Here is a 24556-nt window from a genome sequence, read left to right as displayed (position 1 = left end):
TATCTGTAAAGAATTGTTTTGCAAAAGTTGTGATTACCAAAAGCAAAAAAAAAAAGTGTGCTGAAGTATGTTATGCTATCTTTCCAAGTAGACTTTGCTTGTATGACTTGTTTATTATAGTGTAAAATCATGGGCATATTTCTGTACCCATGTGTTTGTATTCACTTTTCCAGAACAGATTGGAAATTATCCCAATACAGAGTCTAAGCTTATATACTAATGGGAAACAAACTTTAAAAAGGCATTTCTATTACCTAGAATAAACTCCCTTATACTGAAATATTATTGAATTTTTTAAAAAAAGAAATTTTACACTTTGTTTTGAAAAGCCTTGTCAGTCTATGAAATTGTGATCACTCATTTTCATTCTCTACTATATTAAATTGAATGTCCTTTATATTGCTTTATTTTGCTGAAATATGTTTCAGTAATGCTGTCTGGCTTGTTCCCTTGGGATATTCATGAAAATGAGATGTGTAGCATATGAAGTCAGACCAGCAGGAAAATTTAAAATACAGTAACCCCTTCTCGTCTTTCTCAAAATAACTGATATAAAAAAGTATCCATGCTGTTTTAATGTTTTTTTAGAAAAAAACCTATAGTTTTATGTATTACTTGTATATATCTTTTTTGCATAGTTATAGAACTAATAACAATTCCTATCTGATATCCCTTAATAGGGAAACAAGATAACAAGAACAACCAATGCTTTTCTCTCCTTGGAACTGGAATAGTATTAGGTTTCAGAATGGAAGAAGGTATTTTCAACAGAAAAACATTTTTAAGTTGTATTTTAAATAAAATATAGTCTATACATGATCAATACTTTTTCAAACTAGTAGTGATTACACAAATATGTCATGCATAACATTTTTGCTCATCCTCAAAGTTCAGTATATTTCTTGCTTTTTCTTTGCATGCAGTCTTTCTTCTAATTTGTGATTTACACAAACACAATGTAGTTTGGTGATGATTAGGTAGCTCAAAATATTAAAATAACTTCCACAATTCTTTTGGAAAGATACATTTGTAAAATAAGGCCTGTAATACTTTTTAGCAACATTCTGTCATAGAGCCTCAATTTCCAAATCAGGATGTCTTAGCTGTTTGTGTTCAGAAATTTTTTACTCTATTGTAGTCAGCAATCTATATTTCACTTAAATACAGGCTTTGTTAGGTTATTTTTTTGATATGCATTTGATAACATTTCTTTTTGTAAGCATTTACTTTCACTTCATGGGTTTAAAGTTAATTTGTGATTGTCATGTTACAGAAGTAAGATCTGCATGTCCGTGGTTCTAACAACTAAACAAAAGATACTATGTATTAAAATTTTGGATAAATATAATCCATGATTTCTGACTAAGAGTTTGGCGTTTAGTTGCATGAATCAAAATAGGTATGTAAAAATTATGTCAATTCTGTTATACAAAAAAGCTACACATTTTACAATGAATGCGTTATTCTCTGTCTTTCCTCCCTTCACCTTCTTTCGGTGATTTACTACTGGTGGCTTTAGTACTTTTATCTAAATTTTTCACAGAGCTTCACTATCTGAAGAACTAGAGGGAGCTGTCTGTCAGGACTGCTTTCTGTCAGGATGGCAATTTTCAGAGCAGATCTGAAAGAACTAAACAAAATGCAAAGCAGACAGTGGATGACATATATCAGTCTTTGTTGCCATGAAGTATAAAAATTCACGTTAACATCAAAGTACATGTTTTAAGAATGAAAGAGAAGTTAAGCATCTAATAAGCATTGCACTGCAATGGAATTTACCCAGTAATTTCTTTCACAAGCTTGCAAGGTTTTATCCTGTTGTAATACTTTCCTACTACTAGTTTTTCAAGCAAGGAATTACTGTTATTACTACACAAACATTGTGGATACAAACTGCAAAGTAGTTTGGTAATGGGACCAAACTATTCTCTTTGAGTATGAAGCATAATTTGGTTGTCAGGCTGAAGTCCAATGTATACTTACAGAGAAATAGAATTCTCCTAGTTTCACACATGTGCTGCAGAATTTTGACTTAAATCTAAGCAAATATCAAACTCTTTCTGAAAACATTTCTTTCAGGTGCACTGTTGCAGCAAGTTTTCAGGATTCTTTCAATTTATAAATCATTTTTGTTCTCACATTCTCTCACTCAGAGCTTGATCATTTTGTTTCTACCAGCAGTGAAGATTCTCTGGAAACTGTTCAGGCCCACATCATAAATCATGTCTGGAAGACGAACAGCTGCCATGAGAAAGTCATTCACCTTTCACAGTGAAAGGATGTTATGCTTAGGAAGCTGCTGAATCACAAACATTTCCTACCTACCACATTAGCAGGTTGTTTGATATTCCATGGCTTCCTTTTGTTTCCTTACTGCACCCATTTGTCTGTCTTCTGCTTGAGTGACAAGTCACTTGGCATGCATTCTATTTCCAATGAGCGTGATGGACTGTTCTCTGATCTCAAGAAATAATCACTCAAAATCACTCAAAACCTCATATTTTAGCACAGAAGCCCCTAATCAGGTCTCATGAGACTCTCTATTTCTATTTTCACAGCCTCTACCTTCCTTTCTACTCCTTTTTGCCCATCACTCAATATGTGAAAGAATGTAAATATAATGCTCTTTATTTCTGCATAAGAGAAACAAGATACTGCTTCATCGCTGATTTAAGAGTTCTTAGCTGTATCATTAGGATATTGAATTTCTTTTCTTTGAAGCTGTCACTTAAACGTGTTGTATAAGCCATTCATTTGGCAGCCTTTGGGCATGAAGATCGTAATGTTAAGTGATGCAGTTTCAGATCCTTGGGGTAATACTAATTTGGAATAACACTTCAATAGATAAGGGGAATACAAACTTGCCATGGCTCGTGGGGGTAGAGGGAATGGGACAGGGCACTGCAATAAGGGTCAGGACACTGTTGAGATCGGTGAAGCAATGCCGATTTTATTAGGGACAGCGGAGACTTAAATAGGGAAGGATCAGGAGGTGGGCTCAGGCTAGGGGAGGAGGAAGTAACAGGCAACTCAGGGAAAGCAGGGATTGGATGCCAGGGGAAGGATGGGTGGCAGCTTTGAGTATCCGGGGGAAAGGGCCAACTGGAGCTCTCTCTGCACTGCAGCAAACCTTGCCCAATCAGGTGCAGAGGAGCGGGAAAGCAGGGGAGAACATCAGGTTTTGGCGGGAAAACTTGTGAGGGGAGAGGAAGACAATATGGTGGACAGGATTTTAAAACAACAACCAGGGGCACAAACAGCATTGTAACACAGCAAACACAATTCGGGGATAACTGGGGTAGAACTGTCCGATCCGGGTAGTATTCAGTCAGGTGTATAATGTCCATTCAAGCAGCAAAAGGTCCATTCAGGGGTTATAAATTTTCCTCCACGCTTGAAATCTTTCCCAGTCTGATCTGTCTTCCCCAACACAAACTCACATCATCAAGGGACATTTATGGAGGTTTCAGAGAAACTTCAGTTTCCTTGGCAGCTAGAAACTGCAGGAGAATTTAAACGACAACAGTTTACAAAAAACCAAGCTTGTGTTAATTTTCTATTTGACTTCTAATAATATTTTTTTACCTTCAAAATTGAAAATTCTCTGTTACCAAAAGCTTCTTCTAGATTTACGAAATTCTTGGGTTATTTTAACTTCTAGATAAAAAGTTGGGGGTTTTTTTGTTTCTTTTTTTTCTCAGTAATATTAGCCTTCCTCCTAAATCTTTATACTTGAAATGCTCTCTGTAATTTTTTATTTATTCACCTACTTGCAAACCTTTAAAAATGTTCCAAATACCTTCCAGTTGGAAAGAATAAAAGAAGTTGAAATGAGGATGTCTCTTTTGACACTTTTCAGGTTTTTTTCATCATAAAATACACTCAATATGTGCAGGAAAGTGAAAGAACAAAATATTTGAGGATGAACTACATAATCTCTTTCAGTGAGACAGACAATTAATCTGGTTTCTGAGGTAAAAAGACTACTACCTGCACAGAATAAGCATTATTTGTTTCAAATAAACCGTGCAGCACTTCAATCACAGATGCTTTGCAGCAGAAATGAAGCTAAAATCCAGTTCCATATGGTACTAGTGGTTACTTAAATCATTAGACCTCCCTTAAATTTGTTTTCCTCCTCCTTAGCTTCCAGGTAACCTTCCAAATTATAAGCGAAGAAGAATTCACTTTTATTAAACAGTCCTGCATTATCCTCTGAATACAACCAGGCAGTTTCTTGAATAAGAAAAAGCATTGTGGGAGATTTGTTTAGTGATTTAGAGATCCATTCACCGAATAAAAGTGGTAGAGAAAAACTTAATTCTGGCAGCATCTTTCCCTCTGTCAAGGTTCTCAGTCTGTGCAAGTTTCATGCTTCACACTAATGCAGGATTATTGTAAAATACTTGTTGCTGTCAAATTGTTACTCGATTCTTCTAGATTTGGGGGTGGTCATGGTTCTAGATACCTAAGAAAAGGAAATGCATATATATATATATGTATATATTTGACGCTTTAAATTGAATTCTTAATTTGGCAGTATAGTAGTCTTCCATCTTTTTTGAGTAATGATTAGTCCAAGAGCCACCCAGAATTGTCTAGCATACAGAAAGCTCTGAATTACCAGTTCTCTGTTCAGCTTATCTGTATAGGTGCTAAGAGAAACCATACCAGGACTTGGAACATCATCAGGTGCTCCATATACATCTCTCTTCAACAGTGTCTTAACTGTGATTTTACTATGATGATGAAAAATCAAATCAATCAAATAAGGAAAAAAAATGCGATTGAGTCATCAGCTGACCCTTTTCTGACTCACTGGTGTGATACTTGCCCATGTGAGTGAGTTCCAGCAGGTGTATTTATGGCCTTCTTTAATGGCATATATAAACTACATTTGCTACTAGGAAAGCAACATTGTAGGCATTGAAATTCATGATGATTATTTCTCTCTTAAAGTTTCTAAACTCTCTTAGCCTTCAGTTCCAGATTCTCAAAGCATACAGTAATTCTCTGAAAATGAAACGTGATTTTCCTTGCTTACATGACAGAAAGGCAGTTTCATGGCCTAATGAAGATAAAATGTATAGATTTTAGTTCCAGAAGAAGCACAAATTAGAAGACTAAATAAAATCATATCTGTGTTGCATTTTGCTGTCTCTGTCCTGTAGATGGAGATGTCTGCTGGTCCACAAAATTACTTGCTGGTGTCATTCTCCCTAATTTACAGAGAGGAAGAAAGAAAATATTATTGATTTAGCCTTGATCAGTCCAGTGACGAGCCTATGGAAAGGCTCTACAGAGAGGGTAATTGAGAAGACAGTGAACTGCAATAAGGAGTTATGAGCAGTCATCAGTGCCCCTGGGAGGGGAAACTGGATTTGTTATGGTTTTGCCTCATCAAAGATATACAAGTAACACCTCTCAGTGATGCTCCTTCCCCCCCCCCCCCATGATACTGAAAAGCTCATGTGATTTATGTAAAATACAGAAAACATTTAAAACTGTATCAAGGTTAATATTGCTAAATTTAAGTCTCCTGACTGTTGAACTTCTTATAGCACTTTCTTTCTTGGCCTGATTTTTGGGTAAAACCCAGTTCTTCAGAAATACTGACGCTTTCCAAATCTGTTAAAAGATATATGTGCATGGGATTTTGTAGTTTGAGACCCCCAAAAATCCAATTTCCAAGTCCAAGCCCCACTCCCACAATTTGCTTCAGTGTGAGAGGGTTTTCCAGACATAACACAAGACTCAGTATGGGGGGAAGGGAGTTATATTACAATTGTTACTTAAATGAATACTATAATACATTATGTACACAATCCTAACTATCTCTCCTATGGTAAAGCAATATTTATGTTAGACCAAGTCCCTCCTCTCTCTCCAGTAAAAGTTCAGAAGGGAAGAAGGAAAGATTCTTTCCGCTTGCAGAGCAGCAGTGTCTCTCCTCTTCAATGCAGCAGTCATAGCTGGATTTGTCGTAGCTGGAAGATTTCTCTCTCCATTACAATACAAGGGGTCTTCTCTCACCCTCTTCGACTCCAACCGAAGGTCTCTCTCCTGTGGGGTGCAAAGCAGGGACAGAACTCGCTTCACCACAATCATATCACAAAGTGCAGGGCATCTTCGTGAAAGTCCCTTCCTCAGGAGATTTAAGCTCCTCCTGAGTTAGAATGTTTAAGGCAGCTTTCAGTTCAGTCTTTGCCCCAAGTGTCCTGCCAGAGCTCCTTTGCTTTGTCTCAAACTGCCAGCGTGGCAGCAGGCGGGGGGGCAAGGCCACTTCCTCTGCATTCCATCCGGCCCGTTCTGATCCAGCTTCAGAATGTCTCTGAGCTTCTTAGCTCCTCTCTCCAGTGCTGCTGCATTTCAGGACTCCCTTCAAATGGAAGTCCACCCCCGCCCTTTAAGAGGGGTCTCCAAGGGTTTTTGGGAAAGTAATTCAGTCTTACCCCAAAAACAGTCTCTGCTGAGTTTTCTTTGCTCTGTTGCAAGCTCTCCCTCCTGCAGGAACATCTCTGAGTCTCCCAGTCTGGCTATGTGCCATCTTGCTGCTTGCTATCTCTTTTGGCTCTCAGCCACAGTTCTCTGTTCAGTGCTGGTCCACCACTGCTTTCAGTGTCTTCTGCTGCTGCTCATAGTGGAGAAACTCCCCCAGCCTTTGACAACGGCACCTGGTCCAGTTTTAACACTACACTGGGTCTCCCATAGTCTCACCCGGGGGCTGCGGGCCTTGGGCCACAGTGGGGCTCGCTGGCCCCTATCTCCTGTGGTCTCAGACCATGGCTGCCTCTCTTCCAACTACATCATCCTCCTTCTTTTCCAGTCTGGTGTGATATGTTTTAATTTTGCAGGGGCGCTGATTGGGTCAATACCAAGAAACACCACCCCCCTGAAGTTAACCACTTTTCTAACTCCAGGGGAAAACACTTTCCCAACCCAGGACAACGAGTGTTGGAACTATGTATTTGAAAAGTTTTTCCTCAAAGGCACCGTGAAAAAACAGACAATTAGGAGGAGGAGTGCTCCAGTCAGTTGAGTATGAAGGCTAAAGCTTACTTGCTTGGATTCCTACATATAGGTCAGCCTTTCAAACATCTAGGGACAACTCATTAAAATATGTAATGCTTCCTAAAATGTCCCCTTAGAAGTTGTTTCCAGTATTACATTTCTAGTTCTGGTACAGAACTGCCTATCTGATTTGCCTAGATTTGCAAGATACGGACACTGGAAAGGCAGCATTGGCAAACTATTTAATGTCAATTTTAGATTTGACATAACTTACAAAAAATTCCTCTACTGCAATAAGAGAATTAGGTTTATTTTGCTCTATGACTGTTTAAGCTGATCTTCTGTCTGTTCCAATGTAAATTGACATTACTTGTGGTTGTTATAATTTAAAATTACTAACATGATCATTCTCTCCATATCTTTATAATCTTGTTTAATTAAAAAAAGTGTTTTGTTTAGCCACTTTTTGAACCTGGTAGACCTTCGAAGCAGTAAAAACATGCTTATTTGGAAATATGTCATACTATTCCATAATAATATTTCATAAATTCACACAAACACACTTTTACTTGAATCTTGGTTATATTCCCTAACATAATTAAATTATTCTTAATATCTGTCCCAGAAAGCAAAAGTGCTATTTAATGTGCTTCAGTTGCTCTGTCATAGGGACCTTTGGGCATGTCAATGAGAAAAAATAAATTATTAATTTTATGAATTGAAGATATTAAAAATAATAAATCTTGCATTGACTTATATATTTAAGATAATACAGCTTTTTATATCTTTGTTAATTGAATGTAAATATAATGTATTCCAAATATTCTTTTATCTCAGTATCAGAGACCTCTGCCTTAACCATGAGGCAGACTGAGATTTTCTCAGAACCACCAAACTTTCCACCAGGGGAAGCAGAATTCTTTACAAATAAGAATTTTTCACTGATAGCTGTGTCAAAAGACCCCATCAGGTTTAAATATAGAAACTATTAATGCCAACTCAGTCGTTCTCATTTCTACTTTGCTGAGTGAAGACAGGTATACTGGGCTGTGGTGGCAGGGGACAAACCAGGACTTTGCAGGTCAGAGTTTGATGGAGGTACTCCAAAGTAAGTGGAGGGATGATGTGCACTAATCATCTGAGCCGCATCCTGGGCATGTTCTCCAGAGTCAGTTTTTCAGCAGACGTGGTGCTATGCAAACACTGTGCTGTGGTGGGGTTGTTCCAGCCCTAGGACACAAACAGATGGCCACCTGGGCACACTGCTGGGTCATGTTTCTTTCTAATATTTTGAAAAATATTTGACTTTTATATTTTTATTTCAAAATATTTATGTGAGGGGGTTTTATATTCAAACATTTAAAAGTTAGGGAATTTTTTCTGAAATATGCATATATATGTCTTCATTTATGTTCATTACAAAATGAAATATAGAAAGCAGGAATTTCCAAAGAGAAAATATTTATGACTTGTTTAGCTAGTGAGTTTCAAGAATTTCATTAAAGTGTTTTTCAGTGTGGGATGCTCTGAGTTAACCTAATTATGCTAACAATTATAGTTGTTCCCACCATAATTAAGGTGCAGATGGGTGAAACGTAATAACCGATATTATAAACATGACCTTTTTTATTACATGTTTAATTTGTTATAGGAATTACTGCTTCAAAACTACTGTATTTTGCAAATCCACATTCCTGTTTCCATTTTCAAGTAAAAGCATCTGTTCTTGAAAATGGATATTGACCTTTACCTCATTTTGCATATATTATTTTTTTGTATTTTCCAGGCAGAAACCAAAGAATGTTTTATGTTATTAGGGAAATCACTGGATGTGTAGATATGGTAAGAGCAGCAGTCGTATTTACTGTATACTGCGGTGTAAATGAACGTTGCATGTTCTGTCCTGGTGATAGAATCCCACATCTCATTTAAAGCTGGCACAGACTTTTTGAAGCTATGTTACTGAACTGCAGTGCAGATGTAATTATCCCTTCTCTGAACTGTGTATGCTGTGCAGTTTCTCAGAGAAAGTACTTATGTTAGCGTGTAGATGCCTTAGAGGAGCTGCAATTAACCTCACTTTTGATTCTGAAATATGAAAACATTCCTAAACCACACTATCTCTTAGAATATATTATTATCTTTTATGCAGATCAGTGTAAATAAGATCTTCTGATGCATAAGAAAAGAAGGTAGAAATAGAAGCATATCAGTGTTGGTTAAGTCCTGGATGTTGTCAAAATTTAGCCTTGAACACTGTGGGGTTTATTTTTCTTTCAGGTTGACAAACTGGTGGCCACTGCTTGATTGAGGCAGTCAGATTTAACTCTGGCAGATTTCCCTCCTCCAGCAGGAGAATGATGGGATTGATCTGTATAATTTGAAGCATTACAGCTGTAACATTGTTGTTCTGTCCTGTACTTACTTATTTTTCTACACTGCTGTACTACTTTGGAGCACAGTAAGATTGATGTAGATATTCTTTCACTCATATTTTTCATATTGATCAGCAAATATTTTGCAGGTTTCTGCTCAACTGGTACAATTTCTGTTTGCAGAAGACAAAATGTCGGAAATATTAAGAATTCTGAATACTTTTATCTTTGGAAGATGCAGCTCATGATTTTACCTCAAAATATAGAAGAAAAATAAGAAAAGATTTGGCTGTTAGTTATAGAAACATGCAAAGAAACTGCTGTGTTTGTCTGCTTTTATTTTGGTAATACAACATATTTTATCTGTTCATATTATGGCAATATAGTGTTCTTTACCATATTGTGGAATTACTGATGTTTGAACTGATATTGCTGATAAATATGTCCTAAGTCACAGTAAAATCTCCTCACCTAAGCTATGATTAAGCAACATGGCTCACACGAGAGGTGCTTTGCCTTAGGCTGGCACATTGCCTAAGATATACTAAACAACTTGTTCTAATCATATTTGTGTTTTCTGTTTGGTCCATATCACTGTAATGGTATGGACTGTGTAGCATATGCTATTATAAATTTCAGTTTTTGTACTGTTCATTTAAGTTTTTGCTACAATTTAGACATACTCTCCTTGAATGAAATTTTTTTATTTTAAATAGTTTAAAGGATAGATATTTCCATTCTCATGCCTAGCAACTTTTAGTCTTATAAACTGCATGCTTATTTTAGTACTTCTCATAATTACAGCGTTCCAAAATATGTTGCTTAACTGTGTTTGGTTTTTTTTCCTTGAAAGTTTGCAGACAGTGGAGATTGTGTATTTTTGATCTAGCTATCTTCAATGACTTAAATGAATTAAAATCCACAGCCATCATGGCTGGACCTTCCTTGCTACTCATGAGGCAAATGCTAGAGAAGACAGGAAGGGACTTCCTGGGAACTTTCTGAAAATGCTGGAAGTTTGTGTGTCGAACAGAGAACAGCTAAAATATGTTCTGATGCTGGATCAACTTTATTTGCTGAAGTGCTGCTATGGTCTACTGAAGGTAATGAAGTGCTAAAAGGGAATAACCACTTCTCCAAAGGATACAAATAAACTCTTATTGAATATGTTATCTAGAGTCAGACGTCTTGCCTTCAGAAATCTGTAGGAACTGAAGGGCCTGAATTGATATCTGTCAGACTAAAGATGCATTCACTGATGCATACAACAGATTTGTTGTTGCTTTGCAGACCATTACAGTGCCTAAAGGTGACTTGCAACCCTGTCAGGGCTTTATACAAAAAACATTAGAGGGAAATTTTGTGTAGAAATGTTTAGATGAGCTTAGCAGAGGGCTTTGAAAGACTTAATATGCCTGAATTTACAATAACTCTGTTGCCAGAGAGTTTGGTCTCACTAGGTCAACTGTATGTCAACCCCTGTGATTTTCTTGAACATTTATCTTCCTGTCTTATCTGCATATTGTCCTCTTCTCATTCTAAATGAGAACTCTGAGTTCAGAAACTAAATTTATCTTCATGTTTCTTTCCTTACAGATGAAAGTGCACAAAAGACTAGCTTGCTTTATATAACAATAAAATAAAGGAATAAAAACCTGAAGTTTTTTGTTATGAGAAAAAGGCTGCATAGAGCAAATGTTAAACAAGAGCCATGTATTAATGACAGCATATATTGACTGCCATATATAAAACAAAATACATGTCATTAATTTATATCATTTCATATCAACACACTTTTATGTCATTAAAAATGTACTTGAAATTTAAGATTCTTAATCCAAATTTATTCTTGTGGCAAGCTTTCCTCACTTAGATAATGACAGTTAAACATTCTTGGCACTCATCATTATTGTGACTTTGAAATACCTTTTTTTTCTTAAATCTGACAGAAAGTAACCCAGGACTTTACAGAAAGATAAGAAAAAATAGTGACAGAAACAACTCAATAAACATGAAACAAATTGTTACCATTTTGCTTTCATGTAATTGACAAAGAGTCTTTGGGGTGAATAACTATTTGTGTTAAATTGACATAATTTTTTTTACTTTAAAAAAAAAAAAATTGAGTATTGACCACAGACCACAATCAACCATACTAATCGTCAGTTTTAAACAGATGTGTTTAATAAATTTAGTCCTGTCCTTTACTTAATTTATTATATAACTAAACATACATAACACTTTCTTTGTTCATCATGAAAAATTAGTACTGGACAAACTATTATTTTTACAGAAGGAAAAGTGACATGGGCTCAAACTCCTGCCAAATGCATAAAATTACCAGATACAAACCCCCTTAAACTATGTTAAAACCTTCCTGCCCTCCCACTCACCAAAAGAGTTTGTATATAAAGCATATCTTATGCAAAGTTCACATTTTATGTGCTGATTTTACTACACATGATTTCCTTCAGTACAGTGATGTATGCTCAAAACAGATACCTTTGTGATTTAAGAAACTTAGCACTAAAGAATTCTGAGAAAACTATTGTCTAAATCCTTGAGATCTGAACATACTCTTAGACAATGACTTGTGTGAAAGCAGACACTATAGTGATGGAAAACATTTAAGTATTATTGTCATACGTTATGTCTACATACATACATACATACAGCTGACTACATCAAAAGTAGCCTAGTGATGGCAGTTCATCCAGCACAACTCTGATGAAACCTTTGAACCTTGCTTTATTCCTCAGAAAATGTTAATTCTTTACAACTATTCCCCTTCTCCCTCAGCTTTGCCCACCTGTGCTCATGTTAACCCTGATATGGTGCAGATGTGGTGCCTTGGATCAGGCAGAGCTGTGTGAGCATAAACTGGGAGAAGGCTCTTTGAGGGTGCCTAACCCTGACCCACTGACTTGACTTCCCAGCTTTGCCCAGGATCTGTCTCATCACCAAGTGCCTGCCTGGCACTTGTTGGTCCTGCTGGCAGTCCCTGGCTGCTGTCACTGCTCCCTGCTGTCCCCTGTCCCTGGGCTCTGTGGGGCTTACTATGTTCTCCTCCCTTCTTCTTTGCCACCCTCAGCACCTGCTCCACAGCCCCAGCACAGCTGCATCCCCGTGGTGCTTCCTCATCACTTGTTCACTAAAGGCCACTTTTCTCATATAATATACTACATCTGTGTTTCAAAGCTTGTTACCACGTTCCAGTTTATTTCCAGATCCTACTTAAGATTAGTTTTGATTAATGTTGTTGCTTAAAATGTGGCTGCAGACTAGAAGAGTTTGATCAGAGCAGGGACATCAGGTTAGTCCCTTTTGCTTTTCTGCCTTACCTCATATTTACTGACCTCCAATATTATTTTTGTGACTGATCATATGTATCAAACTATAAGCTGTCTTTTACTTCTGTTGTAAAATCCTTTTGCTTTTATTTGTGTATATCCACTGCTCTATCGTTATCATTATCATCTTTATTCTGTTTGTATTTTGAAAAGAATACTGATGAAAAATAGTATGTGGCTCTGTAATTTCAAACAGATTTTAATTCACGTGTAGAAGGACATAAATGAAAATTCATCTCTTAGCCTGATAATGAAGTTCTACTAACACCATTTTATACTATATATATATATATATATATACACTAAGAAAAATTCATTATTTTTTTCCTAATCTATTTTAAAAATTAGAAAATAAGATTTTGTTTCCAGGACAGCTCTCTTTTTGCATGAGATATGGTAGAAATTAGTAATCTTGAAACTAATAGTTGGCCCATTTTTCAATTGCTATGGTGAATTTGCCAGAAATACTCTATGTTTTAATCTGCATCCCATTTTTTCCTGAGTAAAAAAAAACTGAAATGACTCTTATTAAGCTCATACTTGCAATAGCATATTGCAGCTAATTGAAACATTTAAATAATTTCATTTTAGAACAAAGCAAAAAAAAGTACTATACATAAAAGTCAGTGCCTTTAGAGAACGAAATTCAAAGGAATAGAATGAAGCACAGAGTGCTTTGGTTGTGATTTACTCTTGAAATCAAATTGCATACTTGAGTCTGATGTGTGCTTATGATTTTGAAATCCCTGGAGAATTTTGTGAGAGTTTGCTGGTATGGAAGATTTTGAGGGAGTGAGCTGTGGAGGATGTAATCAACCCAATCCTGTCCAGTTTGCTTGGTTGGTTGTGGGACCCATCAAGCCAAATTGAAGGATAAAATGGCAGCCTGAGTATACCCACTCAGAAAATAATTGGCAAAGAGATGTTAGGACATCTGTTGATGTAGGATTTTTAACTTAGTGGCAAAACGTTCCGTCCTCAGAAGCATAAATCTGTTGACAAAATTTCTTTAGAAGTAAAAAATTTTTTTTAGTGGAAGACTTAAATAGGAGGTAAGTAGATAACCATGAATCTAGAGGCAAGTTCAAGAGGAATGAAAAACAATAGTGAAGGACTAGGAAGGATTTGCGTCAAATATATTATTGCAGAAGTGTATCATATGTAGAGTTAAATTACTGAGTTTCATATAAAATCAATCTCTACAGGGAATCAATACTATAGAAATAGCAGATGTGCTAGTTTTTTTGAAGACTGGTACGTGGTAAACTGGGCAATGATTGTCTGTCCTTCAGCTTTTCCTGCTACTTGAGCATTACCTGAAAGACATTTTCCTATACAGGGAATCTAAATAGCACTGAAATTTGCACTTTATTTGCATGCAACATCATGATAAAACAAAAACAAGCTGCAAAATTCTAGGATGTCACTCTCAGATGTCTAAAAGGGATAGAAAATGTCTTATCCACCTACTGAATGATCATGCAGGTGCTACTCCTGGGAAATGATAGGAGCTAGACCAGTTGAAGAGCTATAGTCAGGCAGAACCTGAAAGATCCTGGAAGAAGTCATGACCCTTGTGTGTATACTTTAGAAGAAAATGAATCATAGAATCATAGAATAGGTTGGAAAAGATCCATAAGATCATCAAGTCCAATCATTAACTTACCACCATTGTGTTCACCACCAAACCATGTCCCTCAGCACTGCATGTACATATTTTTTAAATACTTCCAGGGATGGTGACTCCACCATTTCCCCGGGCAGCCTGGTGCCAATGCTTGACCACTTCTTCAATGAAAAAATTTTACCAGTGTCCAATCTAAACCTTCCCAGCACAAATTGATGTGGTTTTCTCTTGTCTTATCACTTATAACATGAGAGCAGACACTGGGCCTCAGGTTGCTGCACCCTCCTGTCAGGTAGTTCTAGAGAGTGAAAAGGTGTCCCCCCCCCCCCCCCCAGTCTCCTTTTCTCCAGACTGAACACCTGTAGCTCCCTCAGCTGCTCCTCATAAGGCTTGTGCTCCAGAACTTTCACCAGCTTCTTTAGGTGATCCATAAGCTGGCCAAATGCATTCAACCACTTAATATTTCCTATAGTAATATCTTTCTTTGGTTTAGAATGGATTTTATTTAACTTTTCTGTATCTGTTTGCTTTCTTTAGCTTCTCAATATCCAAAAGAGTTGTTTCCAAAGAGAAAGTATTTTTCCAACAGTTATTGTTAATGGAACTTTAAAGAGTTATTTCTAAGCATTTTTCACCTTGCTGTTATGATTAATTCAATGGTCCATAATTCACTCGTGTTCCTGTTCTTTCCTCCTTTCCAAAATTAATTCCTCACAAATGTGTAAAATTGACTTTTTTTCCATTGAACAAACTAAACAGTGGTTCCATTTTGGTATATTTTGGCAGGCCAAAGATCAAGGTGGAGTAAATAGGAGAGTCAGGAGAATTAAACTCTCTCACATTTTTAAAAAATTACTACATAGCAAAGTAAAACTTACTTGAGACAGATTAGACACTGCAAATAAAGAAACATCTGTATTTGTTCACTGCTGTGAAAGTGCTATCCTGACAACTGGGCAGTCTTGATAGCTATAGATAAGCCTGAACTATCATAAAAGACTTTTGCCACTGCAGGTTTTTGTAAAGAGTTTACAAAAAGGCTTCTGAATTTGTTGTACAGTCTTTCTTCTTCCTGTAACCTCACAGCACTTCATTTTATCTCTGTGAGACACTTATTTCAAAGCTCAGGAAGAAGGGATTAAAAGGCTAGATTGTTAAAGGGTTTTAGAATACATACCTAGCACAAGATAAGCAATTGCTGTATTTATAGTTTCATTTGTCAGTTCCTAAAATTCTAACTTAGGATCATTTTTTCCCTTTATCACTATATCCTACAAGAAAAAGCTCAGAATTCTCTCTATGAGTTGCTTTGTCTCCTATAGAGGATGCTTATATCAAAAACATCTAGGGACTTTGTGTTTCTTTGTTGCTGTTTTTGTTGGGGTTTGTTATTTGTTTGTTTGTGTTTGTTTGTTTTTTTTTAATTTTAGTTTTGTTGCTTTTTTTCTTTTTATGACTGTAATCCTTTTTCTGTTCATCCTGTGTTAGACAACTCTGCAAGTCTCAGACTCAATATGCAAGACCTAAAAAGGCAGTGAATATAAGGAAATAGAAGATGGGTCTATAAACGATAGGAATCTGTAGAAAGCTAGATAGTTGGGCTTTCTGCATAGGAGGAACAGCAACTGTGTTTGACTTGCACCCTCTTAAAGTATGAAGATAAAGTGGGTGTTTAGAACCAGCAAAAAAAATAACTGAATTTCTGATACAACACACCTGAGACTGGCTCCTAGGCCTTCATAATTATGTAATTAGATATTTAATACACAATGTTTCACCAAAATTTGGCTCAATACAGGTCATACACAAACAAAAAAACCCTACGATACCCTTCTAATACCCTACGATAAGTTCAAGACCTGTTGTGAAAGATAAAATTATAATACATGAAGGCAGAGTGCTTGCTATCCATGCAGCTAAAATCTTTCCAGGCTGTAAGATAAGCTTGTAGCTCAATTGTTGATACTTGTTCCAAAAGTTTTCTCAAAGATATGTGTAGTTTTTAGTGTTAACTTTAGAGTTGGAAGACACATTCATAATAACAGGTGCTTTTTTGAGAGGGTGTCCTGGTTTCAGCAAGGACAGAAGCAATCTTTTCCTGGTAGCTGGTCCAGTGCTATGTTTTGGATTCAGTGTGAGAATGATGTTGATAACACAATGATGTCGAATTGTTTAAGGGTGTCTAATCTTATTTATAGATCAGAAATTTTCATCCAGCTGTTAAGGGAACAGAAAAATACAAAATGAAGTACTTTGCAGAAATCTTATTGTACCGAAGAGCTAGATAGCTGGCTTTCTTTCTCCTCTTATTTAAAAATGGAGTAATTTTGCATATATGTGGAGCATAAATAAGGGTTCAAGAACATCTATATGCCATTCCAAGCTTTGTCTCTGAAGCATAACAAGTCTTGATCAACTTTCTTAAGTAAAAAGACGTTCCATTTCAGAAATCTCATACCTCAAGTATGTAAATGCCTAATTAACAGTATAAGTTTACATGGGAAATATCAGACATTTTACTTACATAAGATTTTTTGCCCCAAATGCTGGGCACTGGTAAATTTTGACTTTAACTTCTCTATGGTTATCTTCTTTCTGTTTAAAGCTAGGATAATAGAATTTGCCCTTCTGTCTCAAAGAATATGAGACAGATGGCCTTAATGAAATGCAGCTTTCATCATACTGTGAAAAAGTAGTGTTAGGTAAGATCAAAGAATTTACTGCAGTACACTATTAGCAAAATCACATCTTGTGTGTGTCGTAAGTTAGTAATGAACTAAGAGAATGACAAAATCTAATCCAGGTGAATGAACACTGACATTTAAATTCAGTATCATTAGTTGATTTTCCATCAAGAACCATATAAAACCCACACCTCATTAGAAAACCTACCAGAAATTCATAGTGTTTCTGTGTCATATCAGAGAAGCAATGAGACTTGTAATCTTACTTGTGAGTAGTCTCAATAGTAAATGGTAATACAGATTCTTCCCATTTGGTTCTCATGGTTAATATAAGCTAGTGGGTACAATATCTTCTGATTATTTTATACTAATCCCTCAGTTATTCTCATTTCCAACCTGTATTTTTTCTGATTTTCACTTAATTGTGTGATGTTTCTTTTCTGCTTTGCAAAGCAATGCCTATATTCTATACTTAATCTCCTTTTCCAACTTCCATACTCCAGCCCATTGTACTGGAAATACTGCTGTCTTCTTGTACTCTTCCTTTTTCCAGGATCCTCATATCCATCTTGGCTTATTTACTGACTGTATTACTCCAGCTATTTCTTCCAGTTTGCTTGCCTAGACATTTAATTCCCATACTTGCTTTCAACATCTCATCATCGTTGTATGTTCTTGAAAATTCTGTTGTTTGAATCTGCTTCTTCTGTGGTCAATTACACAATAATGAACTGCCTTTTAGCCAAACTACCTTAAACCTTCTTCTATATTTTCAAAATTGTGTTCCCCTTACCGATTCCAACTTTAAAAGATACTTTGTGTAATATTTTCTCTCCCTAACGTGCCCTCATTTTATGAAGCATACAGCAAATGGAAGAGGGACTGGTTTTTCTGCTCATGTGTGGGAATAAACTTAATCCAGTTCAACATGGAGTCAGCACTGCATGAAAACTTCAGCTTTGGTTCAATATATCTGAGCTGCTTTGAGGAGCTGTTATGTGTGTGGTCGGGCCATCTGTAGAAGCTATGAGAGGAGGAACATTTTCTGAGTAAACAAATCTCAGAAATTTTATTTTTGGACAAGTTAGACAACCAGGAAGACAATACCATGGAAGAGTGTTAAGATTACCCATATACAGTAAAAGATATTTAAATTTTCACATCTTAATAAGAAATTTTAAAGCTCTGAAAAGAGTATTTAAAGCTGTTCAGAGAGAATATCAGCAGATTTTCTTTTTAAGGGTCAAATCTGTGCCTCTCTCATTAGTCTTATCCTCAGGAGTGGTTAAAATAATGCTTTCAAGATCACAGAACGAAGTTTTGAGGAAGAGGAAACCAACTGAAAATTTTTATGTTAAACTAAAGATGTTGGAATACTTTACCCAAGAAGTAGAGCAGAAATGACTGTGGGATGATATTGCACTCTCTGAATCTCAATTTATTTTTTTTTTTATTAGAAGATTATATCTGGTAAAACTGATAGCTTCAAATCTGTTAGAATTTTGCCAAAGGGCAGCTCCGAGCCATCTTTTAATGGCCTCCAAGCCTCAGACCCTAATGTGAATTCCTGCCTCTACTATAGTGTGACAAAAACTGTTGCCTGGGGAACACCTACAGCAAGATGTTTTTGCATGGCTGCCCATATGTTCATGTGTATACATGCCTGACTGTTCTTAAATGGATCTTATCTCCTGATCAGTTTTGCTCAGTTTTAAGGTATGAACCATCAGGGTGCAGCCAAGTCACAAGCCTTAGTTGCAAACTAGAAATGCTGTACAGATTTTTATGGTCTTGGTTCCATTTCAAGACAAATGAATCAATTTCTGGATATAGAATTTAGTTGTAATTATTCTGGTATGAGATATAATCTCAGTATTTCACAATGGAAGGTGGAGATCACTACTAATGAGACAAAAAATCCTTTGCCAACAAAATTGTTCAATCTTTTTGTAATAAAGGGAATTTTATATTATTAAATTTAATGAGGTCATTTATTCAGTTGAACTAAGCGGAATTCCCTGAATACCTATAAAAGCACTTTTCAAAAGGACAGCTAAAAGTTTGGTTATTTGTCCCTATAACTGTAGATACCTGACTGCCATGCATGACAGCATGTTGGATAGTTTTAACAGATACAGTTAATTTTTAAAAAGGATTCTACAGTGATACTTTTTAATTTAGCGAAGTTTTCTCAAAATCCAATTCTACTCCATTACCAAGAAGTAATGGGTAATTTTAACGTGTTTTTCGTGTTATGGCTTTGAATATATATCAGCACATCGTCAATGCATTTAGACAAAGCTTACATCTATGTAAAGAAAAGGGATTAAATATGTATAGTTCAATTAATGAAAATATAGTTCCAGAAGAAGAGTAGTTTGAAATATAGAGCAGAACACACTGTGTAACAGAGAGAGAGGAGCATTTGACTTTTTCCGTGATGGGCAATGCATACTTCTGATTATTGAGGTTAGAGGAAGTAGGAAACTTTAGAAGGGATGTTATTGAGTTTACTGAAGGTGAAGAAATAGTATTCTGGTAGCTTATATGGACTTGTAGGAAAAGTATTTGCAAGAAAAAACTTTATTTACAAGAACCTCAATAAACCGCATTTTTCTAGCCCATAAATTTGGGTGGTTTTTAAATTTATTTATTTTTTAACCTTAATAAATGACAGTTTGCCTAGACCAGGAAACTGGAGAGGTTTGTTTGTTTGTTTGTTTCACTGGAGAGACTTATTTTTTCTCAAGTGATTTGTTGTTGGGTTTTTTTAATCCTAGGTTTTATGATTTATGGCTTGTTTGGAGGCTTGAAATAAGTATTTTGAAACAGGGAGATAAAGCCAGTGAAATGAGCTATCCGTTTCTAAGGCACAAATAGCTTCACTGAGAAATTACAATTAGATAAAGAAAACAGATTCCTGTCTCAATTTCAAGAAAAATAATAAAGTAAAGTAATCCAGGAGAAGTTTGTTTAATAGGTGAGTTAAGAAATTTTACCTTCAAATGGGAGAGATTGATCCAGCTCCACCATGTAATCTAGATTATGCAATTGGTACAAAGTACAGTTTAAGGAGAGAAAGCACCATCTAGGAAGATGTGATTTATGTTAAAAGCTTCACACTTCAGATTGGCATTGCCTTTTTCATGTATTTTCCTTGAATATAAGTGCTTGTGTTAATTGCAGTGGCTTTTGTGCAAAGAAAAAAAAAAGGGGGTATTGCTATTTCTAGATTGTCAGAGGAAATTCTATTAAATGCTTCCTCAGCATCAGGACTCAGTACATCAGAGGTCAGAAAGTCTATTTGAGTGGCTGTGTATCTAATGAAACTGTTGTGATGAACAATTGCTCCGTAAATCTTTTACCAACCACATACATCAGCACAAAAGAAGAAAACAGCAACAAAGAAAAGTATTTGTCAAGTGAAAGTGGTGTGGGCTTCCAGCTGAGAACTGATGATTACAGGTGACATGCTGTGCTCTGCAAGTGGGAATGGGAGATGTTATTGTGCAACTGAAGTATCATTTTTTACACTATGTTATGGCTTACAACTGCCCATTTTCTCAAAAAAAAAAAAAAAGCACAAAACCCCCAAACTCCAAAATGAAATAAGCAAGCCCCAAAATCAATTAGAAGAGCAGTTATCTTCTTTGTACTTTTGTACTGTTGGTATATTTAGGGAAGAAAAAGATGATTTCAAAACAAAGTCTAGTTCTTTGTGTCTTTGCAGTCAACAACTTTATTTTCCTGCTTTAATATCAGTCTCTGTCTCATGATTTTCTTTTTTCCCAGTAATTAGCAACTGTACATTTGTATTATTTTCTGGCAAAAGTGGAAAGAAGGAACAAGGAAATGTAGTGGTATATGAATGACTTTCATTTACCCTATTTTTGAAGATAAATTTGCAAGTTAAGGTCTGCAAAGTACTGCTACCCCTATCAAACCTGTAAGTCTGTGGTTGTTTTCTTTGGCTGAACGCTAGGTGTCTACGGAGCCTGCACCCAGTTCCTCCAGGGAGGAGGAGGAGGGGAGGAAGAGGGGAAAGAAGGAAAGGGAAAAAAAAACTACTCCAGGGTTACTAAGAAAATTATTTATACTTACACAAAGATAGATAAACACTATAAGCAATATGCATACAAAGAAGAACTTAAAGATAGTTCTCACACAACCGATGTTTCTTCTTCCCCCCTGAAGGAACTGACCCCGAAACTGCCTCACTCAGTGCCTAGAAGAGAAGAGAGAGCTCTCTTCCTTCTGTCTGTTTATATATCTGGGCTGACGTAACATAGTACAGAATATCCTGTTCCTCCCGGGAAAGGAAAATATTGTTTAACTATACAAACTTACTACAAAGTCAGAAGGCAAGTAATTAAAAAAGGAGGGTGTCTTAGAAAATAGGAAGGAAACAGAAGGTCTTCAGAGAATGTGCATCAATTCACTGAGATCACATATACAGTAATAGAGTGGTTGTGACAAGTTTCACAAGGTTTATTTACAGTACTTTAGTAATGGTCACTGAGTCTTTTGCATCTCTCACGCAAGCCTAGATATAATTCAATGGTTTATCTTTCTGGAGAGATTAGTTTAGATGAGAGGAAGGGGTGACTATGCACTAATGGATTTCCAAACCTCAGAGACTGTAAATTTAGAAATTGCTTTGCTTCTGGTAGGAAAAAGTATTTCAGAAAGTATTTCGGAATGTTATGGGGGAGTGAGAGCGGGGTTTGTGCTATTGTTTTTAGTTTACAAGCAACAAATGAATGGCTGCACCATAACCGATTGCTGGAGCTTTTGTAAAAAGTGATTGCATTGCAAATCCGGCTTCCCAGAATTAAGATAATTCTTATGATAATTAAGACTTTACTAATGCATCAGGCTTACAGAGAATAGTTTTAGAGGAACTGAAATGGAGCCGTAGTGGTTCTAAAGGGAGTGCTTGCTGTGGGCAATTTTTTTATCTCAGGTCAGCAGTTACAGCACTACAGCATCTGACATCTGCACCTGCTCCCCAAGAAGAATCATTAAAATGGCAGAAGGAACTTTTAGATGATTCTTTCTGTATTATTTTGTTATGTCAGCTCTGAAATTTAGCAAATATCTTTTGTTGCCATAGCAAACAAAACTGTTTTCAATGAGATCTTTCATCCTGAGTGAAATTTGTAGTAGGCTCTCTGAATCCAGCTGATAAACTAAATATGTATGCCTGAGTTGTAAACCAGATCTATTTAAACATTTTTTCTGATGATGGATGATGATAGTTTGAGATCAGGTTTGTTGACTGCAGGGTTGTTTTCATAGTAAGTACAAAGCAGTGAACATACCGTACCTTTATAAGGAAGATAGCTCCAAAGCAGATATTTTGAAGACTAATGCTGAAATCAGATGAGCAGTTTTGATGGAATTTTTTATTGGGCAGTTGCTCTTAAGTCAATGGGATTTGAAGTAATCCAGAAGTCAGCTAGATCCAACTTCTGATATTCACAGTGGTTTTGTATTTCTGTGAGCATTGGGGGAGGATTTATAGATTAAGTACTCTAACACTGAAAGATGAAAGAAAAAAATCCATCAAAAAAGATTACAAATTTTCAGTATTAATCCTTGCACAATTAAAATGTATGGAAGTGCACTGAAATAATTTTAAATGAAGGTGTTAGAGAGGGAAAAGTGATGGAAAGATTAAAACCAGTGCCACTCTTCTAGTCAGCTTATTTTGAGTTTTTCTGATTAGGCATGTCTTGTTTGACTGTGTAACACTAAATATTGTCAAAATATTCATAGCAAGAGACCTTATTTGTAACTGCAGCAGAATTATTTTTGATGATGCCTACATCCAGCGGCAGGGGTGCCCCCCCAGGAACTGTGCCGGGCTGCGGGGGTTCCCCCCCTTGGGCCCGTGTGACCCAGGGCTGCCCCCAGGCCCACGCAGGGCCGCCCCTGGGCCTGTGCAGGGCCACCACCCCCCCGCAGGGGAAAGGAGAGTGGGAGCTTCGCCGGCATGGTTTTGCGCCCTCATGGTAGAGGAGAGGGGAAGCCTCGGAGCACACAGAGGTTTGCCGGTCCGGTTTGGGGGAGGGGAAGGGTGTCAGGCAGGCCGTGGCAGTCCTCAGACTGGCAGGAGGGCGAGTGGGGCAGCCCTGTATGAAGTGTCACAGGGAAGCGGTGCGTGGGAAGATGTGAAGTAACACAGTGGGGGGAGGACAAGGTCAGGGTGGATAATGGGTTCTTCTGGGGGTTGGGGGTCTCAGCTGGGCTAGGGCCTTGAGAAGTACCCGAGCCTCGGGTGAGTACGGAGGCCGGAATGATTTGTTTTTGGCTCACCTGCAGTTACTGTCCAGGTTCGGTATGTTCTGAATATATTTGTTGCTTCCTGAAAGGGTGGTCAGGACAAAAGGATGTTCCTAAGTATTTCCCTGGGATTGAATATAGATGGGTGGCAGAAAAGTAAGGACTGAAAGGCTTGCCCTAACCGTTTAAATGGGAAAGAAGGCTGTGTACCCCTATGCGGTTGCGAGATACGCTGGTGGTGGTACCTGCCTTTGGCAGGATTGCCCATGCCAGACAGGTCAAAACCCTAGAGTCTGATACAATATATCCATGGGCAGGATGAGCTCGCTAACCTTCTGGCAGTCATCCTTAGGAGAAGGACAACTCTAACTCCAAACCCGGGCAGATGGAGTTTGTTTAGCCCTGTAAGGCCATCCATCTAAGAGGTCACTCTAATTAAACCTACGTCCTGAGGACCTTGCTACCACCATCCAAGCTCGCTCGGCCCTGGCAGATGAACCTTAGGATTAAAAGGTGGGTCCAGTTCTGCGCATACTGTGTCTCACCTAAAAAATGCATTGCGCAGGCTCAAAGGCTTTATCCACATTCACAAAGCCCTGTAGCAATGGGCGAGGGTCGAAATGGCAGGTGAAAGGTGCACTGGAAGCCACAGACCCAACCCTGCATGCAGGCGGTTCAGGATATTGGTCATTAGAGACTGACCAGAGATGACAGTCTCTTTGGGCAGCACCCTGAATGACCAAGCAGCCTTTTTCAAGGGCAGCACTCGGAGAGGGGCCTAGAAAAGGTGGCCTAAACAAAGCTCATCTCTTCCTTCACCTGGCTGGTTAACCACAGTCAATGGGCATCTTCTACTAATGCGGTCACACAAAGATCGAAAGACAAAGGCATACACCTGCCTCCAGAGGTGTACCCAAATTGACTCTAGCATGCTGGAACATCAGAACCATGCTTGATACTGCGGATAGTGGACATCCTGAGCGTCATTCTGCCCTAATTGCCCACGAACTGTCATGTCTCAATATCAACATTGCTGCTCTCAATGAAGATCGTCTCCACGAGGAAGACAACCTTAGAGAACAGGGTGCTGGCTACACACTCTTTTGGTCAGGTAAACCCAAAACTGAAAGGCATCTCTCAGGAGTTGTCTTCATGATTAAAAACTTTATTGTTCTTAAACTCGAAAATCTGCCAACAGGTCATTCTGACCGCATTATCTCCCTA

The 24556-nt window shown here is 37.3% G+C and overlaps 1 long non-coding RNA gene across 2 annotated transcripts; it reads right to left on the bottom strand.

Annotated features, from left to right (window-relative positions):
* Window positions 1–3436: 3436 nt before the first annotated feature.
* LOC116780617 lies at window positions 3437–23422 on the bottom strand. 2 transcript variants are annotated; one of them, XR_004354537.1, is made up of 4 exons: window positions 23366–23422; window positions 22374–22587; window positions 5045–5219; window positions 3437–4468 (listed from the first exon to the last, which is right to left on the bottom strand). It is a non-coding gene; the product is annotated as an uncharacterized LOC116780617 (long non-coding RNA). The 2 variants fall into 2 exon arrangements; XR_004354538.1 differs by lacking the exon at window positions 22374–22587.
* Between the last annotated feature and the right edge of the window lie 1134 nt (window positions 23423–24556).

Source organism: Chiroxiphia lanceolata, chromosome Z (assembly GCF_009829145.1).
Source record: "Chiroxiphia lanceolata isolate bChiLan1 chromosome Z, bChiLan1.pri, whole genome shotgun sequence".
Taxonomy (NCBI): Eukaryota; Metazoa; Chordata; class Aves; order Passeriformes; family Pipridae; genus Chiroxiphia; species Chiroxiphia lanceolata.
This window is presented reverse-complemented; position numbering and strand designations above follow the sequence as displayed.